Below are 9829 nucleotides of genomic sequence, written 5' to 3' on the forward strand. Positions count from 1 at the left end.
GACCCTCCAGCGGAGACGGGTTGCTGAGCGGGCCTCGGACCCTCCAGCGGAGACATGAGACGGGGCGGAGCGGTCCCTCGGACCCTCCAGCGGAGACGGGTTGCTGAACAGGCCCCTCGGACCTCCAGCGGAGACATGAGACGAGGCGGGAGCGGTCCCTCGGACCCTCCAGCGGAGACGGGTTGCTGAACAGGCCCCTCGGACCCTCCAGCGGAGACATGAGACGCGCGGCGGGCGGTCCCTCGGACCCTCCAGCGGAGACGGGTTGCTGAACGGGCCCCTCGGACCCTCAGCGGAGACATGAGGCGGGCCGGAGCGGTCCCTCGGACCCTCCAGCGGAGACGGGTTGCTGAACAGGCCCCGGACCCTCCAGCGGAGACATGAGACGAGCGTCGGGCGGTCCCTCGGACCCTCCAGCGGAGACGGGTTGCTGAACGGGCCCCGGACCCTCCAGCGGAGACATGAGGCGAAGGCGGGCGCGTCCCTCGGACCTCCAGGGGAGACGGGTTGCTGAGCGGGCCCTCGGACCCTCCAGCGGAGAAGGCAGGTGGCGGCGTGGAAGCCGCGGAGTGCGGGACGAACTCATCTGAGCTTCCAGCAAGTGTTGCTGTAGAGCCAGAGGGTATAGGGACCCCTGGCTGAATGTGTAGAGGACCAGGTGAGCTAATGTGTCGCTGACTAGGGGACTGAGCGGCTACCGGGACCTGGGCTAATGGTTCAGGTGGGAGCTTGGCTGCTAACGGTGGTGAAGCAGGTGACTGCACTGGGGAAGGCTGAACTGCAGGTGACTGCACTGGGGCCTGGACTACTGGGGACACAGGTGACACTGGGAGCTGGGCAGCTAAGTGAGCTACTGGGAGCTGGGCAGCTAAGTGAGCTACTGGGAGCTGGGCAGCTAAGTGAGCTACTGGGAGCTGGGCAGCTAAGTGAGCTACTGGGAGCTGGGCAGCTAAGTGAGCTACTGGGAGCTGGGCAGCTAAGTGAGCTACTGGGAGCTGGGCAGCTAAGTGAGCTACTGGGAGCTGGGCAGCTAAGTGAGCTACTGGGAGCTGGGCAGCTAAGTGAGCTACTGGGAGCTGGGCAGCTAAGTGAGCTACTGGGAGCTGGGCAGCTAAGTGAGCTACTGGGAGCTGGGCAGCTAAGTGAGCTACTGGGAGCTGGGCAGCTAAGTGAGCTACTGGGAGCTGGGCAGCTAAGTGAGCTACTGGGAGCTGGGCAGCTAAGTGAGCTACTGGGAGCTGGGCAGCTAAGTGAGCTACTGGGAGCTGGGCAGCTAAGTGAGCTACTGGGAGCTGGGCAGCTAAGTGAGCTACTGGGAGCTGGGCAGCTAAGTGAGCTACTGGGAGCTGGGCAGCTAAGTGAGCTACTGGGAGCTGGGCAGCTAAGTGAGCTACTGGGAGCTGGGCAGCTAAGTGAGCTACTGGGAGCTGGGCAGCTAAGTGAGCTACTGGGAGCTGGGCAGCTAAGTGAGCTACTGGGAGCTGGGCAGCTAAGTGAGCTACTGGAGGCTGGGCAGCTAAGTGAGCTACTGGAGGCTGGGCAGCTAAGTGAGCTACTGGAGGCTGGGCAGCTAAGTGAGCTACTACAGGCGAGGGTGGAGGTGTGAGGGTTGAGGATGGTGAGGTGCAGTTTCATCCTTAAAGGCGGATCGAGTGATTTGGCAACAAATAATGATGGAAAAGGTCGCTGGTGCCGCGAATACCAAGAGGCGAGGGCCTCCAGGAGGGCAGCTGAATCTTCTTTCCCTGGACTGCCCATATTAAATAGTTCGAAGCAGAGTCTCGCTCTCAGACCTGTGATTATTTGTTTTAACCTTTTTATGTCCATAAAACTGACGGTCAAAGTTGTGGATGACAATAAGTGATCAAAAAACACTACCTGAATAAGTCTCTTGGGATTGTCTGCAGCGTGGATTACGCTTCGGCAGAAATCCTTCAACTGCTTGAGCATTTCCTCCTTCGTGGCAAAACCTGAGTCCGCTGGGTCCATCTTGTGGTCGCGTCGTTCTGTCAGGGCTCTGTGTGCAGGTGGATGGAGAGGTGGATCCAATCGCAGGACTCAGACACTGAATGGTAACTTAAAACCTCAGCTTTATTGCTGGCACGAAAACAAAACATAAACAGAGCAATGGTACTGAAATACTGAATACTGAAATACTGAAACACTGACACAGAAACACACAGGCATAGTCTGAGGGTGAACAGACGTTAACGACGCGACACCGAGTAGGGGAAGACACAGACACTAAATACAAGAGGCGAACGGAGCGAAGAGGAAACAGCTGGGAGACACGGCTGACGCTGATTACACTGACGAGACAGGGAGCACAAAGCTGAACACACTGACATAGGACACAGACCTACAAAATAAAACAGGAAGCACATGACAGACAGAGACACAGACTCATAAGTAGGCATAAAGACATCATGGACAGACAGAGAAGACTAAGCACAGGCAACCTAAACTAAACATGAGGGCAAGATAACGAAACCCAAACCAGAAATAATAATAATCATCATCATCATCATCATCATCATCATCATCATCGGATAGCTTAAAGAAACAATACAATCACAATCAAAACAGCATCACCCGAGAATAAGAACTAATCCATAATGCAGAAATAAACCAAAACCTAAGGAACTCAAAATGCTGGGTCGAACCGACCCAGGACCGTGACAATCACACTTTTCACATATTTTTCTATTTGATACATGTGTGTCATTTTGTATTTCTTCTAACTTTCCAACAGAGATTATTACAGTAAAGCATTGGTGTAATTATTAGAAATTGCAGAACCATCTTTACTCTTGCAGAGCTGAAACCAGCCTTTTACTGCCTTGTATTCTCATTGTCTCTTTATTCTACAGGAAAGCCTGTTAATGCCCAGCCACTGTTAAACAACGCCGTGTCAAACATCATCTGCTGTTTGGTATTTGGGGATCGATTTGAATACACTGATGAGCAGTATCAGTCTATTCTTAATAACTTTACCGAGATAGTACGCTTACAGGGAACCACAGTGGCACAGGTAACCTCCTTTAAAAAGGCAACAGCATTTATTAATCTTATTACCTCACAACATGTCCTGATACATATGTCATATATAGTTAAATAACAAACATCTCATTATTAAATTCAAATGTATTGATCTAGAAATAATTTTGTTACTGAACATCCATAATTGGAAACTGTATTAATCGTTATCTAAATTAACCTTTAATTTCAGTGGTCACTGAAACATAAAATGAGTGTAGAATCACCAAACTGAAAGGGTTTGTTGGCTTTGGTCTAAAATGAAGTGTAAAAGATTTTATTTTTCCCTGGATGTTAGACTTCCTTCACCATCTTTGGACCTGTGAAATTCCCCAAGACATGTTAATTCAGGATCCTTTGAGTGCTGTATAGAAATACACAGGTAGAAATGTCAGAATTGTTACCAGACCATCCAGGGGCGTAAATCCCCCATAATCAGACCCAACCAATATAACCGCCCCCAATAAAATTATGAATTATCTTTCATAAATTTCAGGTATTGAAATGTTCAGCACAAAATTACACCAATGAGACCATGATATAATTTGGTAACTGTTTTCCTGTTCTGTAGATGTACAACACAATGCCCTGGCTGGTGAAGTGGCTGCCTGGACCTCATCAGAAGATATTAACTTTAAAACGACACATAACCGATTTCATAAAAACGAAAATCAGAGAACACATAGAAAATTTTAACCCAGCATCGCCGAGAGATTACATCGATGCCTTTCTCATAGAAATGGAAGAGGTGAGTGTTGTGCTTAGAGATGGACCGATCTGATATTACGTATCGGTATCGGTCCGATACTGACGTAAATTACTGGATCGGATATCGGAGAGAAATAACAAATGTAATCCGATCCATTAAATATCAAAAAAGCACCTCACAAAACTTGCGACAAGGCGTAACTCGGCTCATAACCGTAGCACGTTGGAGCAGTGCGCTCACGTGATAGAGCAGCTGTGTGTATTTGTAGCCTCGCTAGCAATCCGGCATTTCATCTCCGACGAAGTTATCCCAGAGAGAAGTAAAGCAAGAAGTAAAGCAAGTGTGTAAGTTCATCTCTGAATGTTTGTAAAGCATTCCCGCGTTAAGCTTAACAACCGCTATATGGAGTGAGTGCCTCTTCTCTCTCTCTCCCTCCCCTTCCTGCTGCTATTTCAATCGTGAAACTTATTAATGATCAGCTGATCGGCTTTTCTGTCGCGAGTCCGTCTCTCTTCTTTGTTTTTGGCTCACTTTGCACCAGAAAGAGGAAACCAGCGGCTGAACAACAGCAGCACGTTTAACCTTGATAAGCTGTTGTTAGAATTTATTTAATATTACTTTCTAGACCAGGATCCTTTTCTACGTAGCTGACGGCTGGTAACTGTGCAGGGGCGGATCTAGCAAAGTTTAGCCAGGGGGGCCGATAGGGCATGAACAGGGAAAAGGGGGCACAAAGACATACTTTTCTTTCTTATTCTCATTTAAAATGTCTAGCTTTTAATAAATAATTATCCGAATCTTACACCCAAAGTTTTAATCTGATGTAAAATGTATAGAAGTCCATTACTGTATATAGTAACTGTTAAGTCTAATATACCCTTGTAAGCTATACTACTTTTTCCTTTGGGAAGGTACCATCTGTGCAGTCTGCAATTCTGTTGAAGAAAGAAATTGTATCTATTTAATTATTCTTGAAAAATAATTTATTTCTGTGCATTTTTTTTTCACACTGCATCAAATTAAAGTTGATTACGTCGATTAAGCATCATGAGGTGGAGGATGGGGGGTGGTTCCCTATTTTCTTTTGCTGGGAGTTTGCAACCCTATTAGTTAGGTTGCTTAATATTTCTGCTAAGTACTCTTTAAAATACCAGAATAGGAAGGATGGAGCAGGTTTAAGTTTATGAGATTGGTCAGTGTTACTGAACTATGAAATATTTTGGGCGCAGTGTATTTTTTACATACAGGTATAACAGAATAGCTTTAGTGTTGTTGTTTATTTAAACTTGAGTATGAACTTATACAAAATGCAGCAAGATATAAAAAAAAAACAGTTTTATTGATTAAAAAACACACTGTATCGGATTCATATCGGTATCGGCAGATATCCAAATTTATGATATCGGTATCGGTATCGGACATCAAAAAGTGGTATCGTGCCATCTCTAGTTGTGCTGTGTTTTCGTTTTGCATTTCAAATGAAATTTGCCAACAGTCATTTATTCCTGTCTCTGGTAGAAGGAGGGCAGTGATTCAGTTTTTGATCACAGCAGTTTAAGTGCATGCACTATGGACCTGTTTTTTGCTGGAAGCGAAACTACAACCACTACTTTGAACTGGGGACTACTTTACATGATCTGCTACCCTGACATACAAGGTGTGCATAATATCCACCATGCCTGCATACTGTGTAATCATCTTGCCATCACATACTGATTCTCGTTGGAATGAGAATTTTCTCCCCAGTTATCTGTGCAGCAGACAGAACTCAGTTATTATGGCTTTTTTCAGTTTAGTTTTAGTTTTTTAGTTTATTTTCATCTTAAGCTTTATTTTTAAACTTGTTTCCTGTTTTCACTGCGCAGAAAAAGTCCAGGCTGAGATCGATGCTGTGATTGGTTCATCCAGACAGCCGTCTATGACTGACAGAGAAAACATGCCCTATACTGATGCGGTCATCCATGAGATCCAGAGAATGGGCAACATTATCCCCTTCAATGTGGCCCGCAGTGCAAGCAAGGACACCACAATTGATAAGTACACAATCCCAAAGGTACACAATCCACTAACAACTTTGGTGCCTTTTTTTTTTTTCCTAGTCAGACTTTCTGGCCTAACATTTTAAACCTCCAGGAACCCCCCCACTCCCCCAAACATAAAAAGCAAATAAATACACAATACACAAATAAAACCAAAAACAAACAAACAAACAAACGAACAGACAAACTGTTGAAACAAATTGATTATCACGTCCTTTCTAAGTATTCTGGAGAACCTACACCTCAGCTTTATTTTATTTGTCCATTTTGGACTATTGTTGATACTTGATGATGCAAACATTGTAGATTTTTTTTTTTTAAAGTTACACAAACTTATAACTTTAATTAAGTAGCTGTTCACTCTAGTTCACACTAGTGATTCAAGTATTGTATGGGAAAACAGAAATCATGTGTTGAACCTGTGTGAGCTTGAACCTGTAGGTGAGTGAGTCTTTCGAATATTGTTCAGAAAATGATCTAAATTCCTGATAAATCAGATGCATTTATTATTAACTGTAGTTATTGGCTAAAATATATGGAAATGGGATATCTGATATTTTTTCTTTCTTTTGATTTTATTATTTTTTTATTTATTACACTTTTGATTATTTTACAATTTTAGCATCTCATTTTTTTGTGTCATACTTCTTCAGGGCACCATAATCCTGGCTTCACTTGACTCGGTCCTACATGATGAGTCAATGTGGGAAACTCCACACTCTTTCAACCCTGAACACTTTCTGGACCAGGATGGTAAATTTTGCAAGAGAGATGCCTTCCTTCCATTTTCTGCAGGTTAGTTGGAAGTCAAAACCTTTTCTATTCTAAAAAGAGCTAAATGAAAAACCCATACTATGTCTTTCCTTGATATCATCTTGCCACCACAATGTCTTTGTTTGTGCAATATTAATCTGTGATAAAAGAGACTATTTTAATTATCAGAATAAAACTGTGTCTTGTGTATTCTCAGGTAAGCGTGTGTGTCTCGGAGAACAGCTGGCCAGGATGGAGTTATTCCTGTTCTTTACCTCCCTCCTTCAGAGGTTTTCATTCTCTGCACCTGCTGGAGAGCAGCCCAGTCTGGAGTTCCAGCTGGGAGGCACACGCTGTCCCAAACCTTACCGCCTCTGTGCTGTACCACGTTAAACCATGAATTATCACAAACTGAAAATGTCTGATTCTCAGCTTGATACATCACTCCTTTATTACATTTATCATCTAATGCAGTTTAGTTTTTTTCACTGCAAACTATAAAAGGAATCTGGATTAAAATAGAACATAGTAGTGTTGGATTAAGTGTAGAAAACACTAGTATAAGGTGTCTATGGAACAAATCTCCTTCAACATTCACAATGACCAAAGTGGATGACTACAGGCATTTCTCTCAGTCAACTGATTGTGTTTAGGGAAAAAGCAGCTAAATACACTGAGATTGCTCCACATTGTTAGTGACCTGTGGGTTTTGTCAAACTTGGAGCGAACAAAAGCAGAAAAACAGTAAAAGATTCTAACATTGAAATTCTGGTTTATTTCATGAATACAATGAAACATTTTACAGTCCACAGAGCAAAGTAGCATACATGATAAATGGATACACATAACACGGACAGTGAGAAGTAAAACTCATCGTCTTACCAGATGTTATATTCTGTAAACTTAAAATAATACCCTGAAATTAGAGTTTAGTGTTTTAAGTCATCTATTAAAAAACATGAGTCAACACTTCTTTCTCCCATCAGCATTACTGAAGTGACACTTTAACGATGCTTCATATCACAGTCTTTATGATGAAAAAACATGTTTTCTCTTTAGCAGATGTCTGCGCTGTCACTTGTCATGAAAATCTCCTGAGCCAGGGTTCAAGCTTCCTCTTCAATCACCATTGATCATTATTAGGGCCCACAAAAGATTTGTCACATTATCCCCATAAACAACATGTTTTTATAGAAATCATTGTGACACAAATATTTAGATTCTTGTTTCACAATGTGCATGAACTCAAAACTTTAGTTTTATACTTATAAAGTATTAAAAAGAATACATTTATTCCAATGTATGAGCTACACTTCTTGTAAAAAAACAAAAAAAAGCTGATTGGAAATGCATTCAAAAAAAGCTCCTGCCATGACCTTCCTTCTGTGAGCACGCACACTCACACACTCACACACACACTCATATAGTAGCACACAGAGAGAGAGAGAGAGAGAGAGATAATTAATACACAGGATTGCAGCAGCGTTTGGATTTTTATTCTTTGTTGGATTTAATATGAACAGCCACATAAAATTCATTCCAATTTTTTGCCTTTGCTTCAATTAAGATGTGTCTTTAAATCTACCATACCTTTCTTTTTCAAAAAGTTTACTGACATAGTAAAGAAGTAGCTAGGGAACTCAGTAAGTATGAGCAGCAATAGCTTAGGGACACTTTCTCAAATGAAGAGGATTTCATCATCTGCAGTTCGTGAAAAAAAGTGCCCCATTAAAAACAAATCAGCAGATCCGCAAAGTATGGATACAGACTCTTTTCAGCTATAGAGGTAGAGGTACGCTTCATGTACTTATCAACATACATTTCCTTTAGAGTGCATTGGTGCACACTTGGACATTTTTTATTTAGCATGGTTATACCACTGTGAATTTTGCTATATAAATATGCTCAAGAGTCTATCATATGTTTAACATCCAGCTAGGATGTCAAACAGGAGTGAAAACTGAAAGCTTCCCAGAAACTGAAATTGTAATAAATTAATCACGCTAAAGCCGCCTCTACGTCATTTTGGAAAAGGTCCAGAGCCTTTATACACAGCATATGCCAAGCAGACTCAGTGCGAGATAAATAATATGTAGCCTTTAGAATTTAACATTTATATTTTAAAGAGACACACAGGTCAGTACCTTCGCTATTGTCTCTAAACATTAAGATCCATAAAAAAAAAAAAAAAAAATCAGTTTTACCAATAGAGGACCCGTGAAACGAGCAAAGCTGGCAGTTCTGAAGAGCGGTGCACGCTCTCATTTCACAAGTTGGCCTACGTTTTCCAAAAAGACAGAAAGACCACACAGTTAAAACCTGTAAAAATGCTGAATTAAGAAAAAAAAAACGTTTCACACTATGTTTCACCAAGTTAAAACAAATCTTCTAACACAAACATTTATCTTTCAGATCAGTGTCTAAGAACAAAGTCTTTCTATAGTGTTAAGATAAAAAGACAAAGTAATTCCTGTTTGTATAAATTCACACTGAAAACCAAAACGCACACAGCGGTTGATAAACAAAATTAAATAATGCGTTGCACATCTGTGTTTTAAAGAAGGCATGGGAAGTCAATGCGTATTTTGTTTTGATAATTTTAAATTTAACTGGAAATTTACGCGAACTAACGGCACTGTTGTTAGGTGAAAGGCTTTTTTGGGGATGCAAATATTTGATGAATGGGATATCATAAAGTTTGATCTCTAAGCACTCCATCTCCCTATTCACCATTTCTTGACATACACGGCGTCTTAAAGTCTGAAACAGTTAACAATGCGCAGTTGTTAGAAACAATGTGACAATGCAACACGGTTTTGTCAGGCGCTTAACTAACCGTAGAAAATCTGCTTGTAAAACAAATACACACGCAATTTGTATACATTTACCCTGAAAAAAACAAAATGCACACAGCGGATGATTAACCTAATTAAAACGCGCCCCCCGTAGGAGAAGACGCAGTGGGGGCTGATGTCTGCAGGTGCCACTTTTTCGGATGAGTGAACGCGCATTCATGAGTGTGCATGTGCGCGTCCAAGTACGTGCGATAGGTGCCAGTTTTTGAGGTCGGCGATGGGGGTGTGGGGGACATACCCCCCACCCCTCCACCCCTTACCCCCACCCCACTCCCCCTCCTCCCCCACAAAGGTGCCATCTATGGTCTTCTTATGCCTGTTCTAAATATTAATAGTTAAATCTAAATGTCATGTGAAACTAAATATTTAGCTAACATGCAAATTTACTCAGTAAAAGTACCAAAATAAAAGCTTCACAAAAACCTCCAGCTCATCAA

General features: G+C 42.3%; 1 pseudogene; it reads left to right on the forward strand.

Annotated features, from left to right (window-relative positions):
• The window catches only part of LOC116331080, an 18856-nt pseudogene extending 11553 nt beyond the window's left edge, over positions 1 to 7303 (forward strand).
• Positions 7304 to 9829: the final 2526 nt, after the last annotated feature.

The sequence above is a fragment of the Oreochromis aureus genome, linkage group 23, assembly GCF_013358895.1.
Source record: "Oreochromis aureus strain Israel breed Guangdong linkage group 23, ZZ_aureus, whole genome shotgun sequence".
Lineage (NCBI taxonomy): Eukaryota > Metazoa > Chordata > Actinopteri > Cichliformes > Cichlidae > Oreochromis > Oreochromis aureus.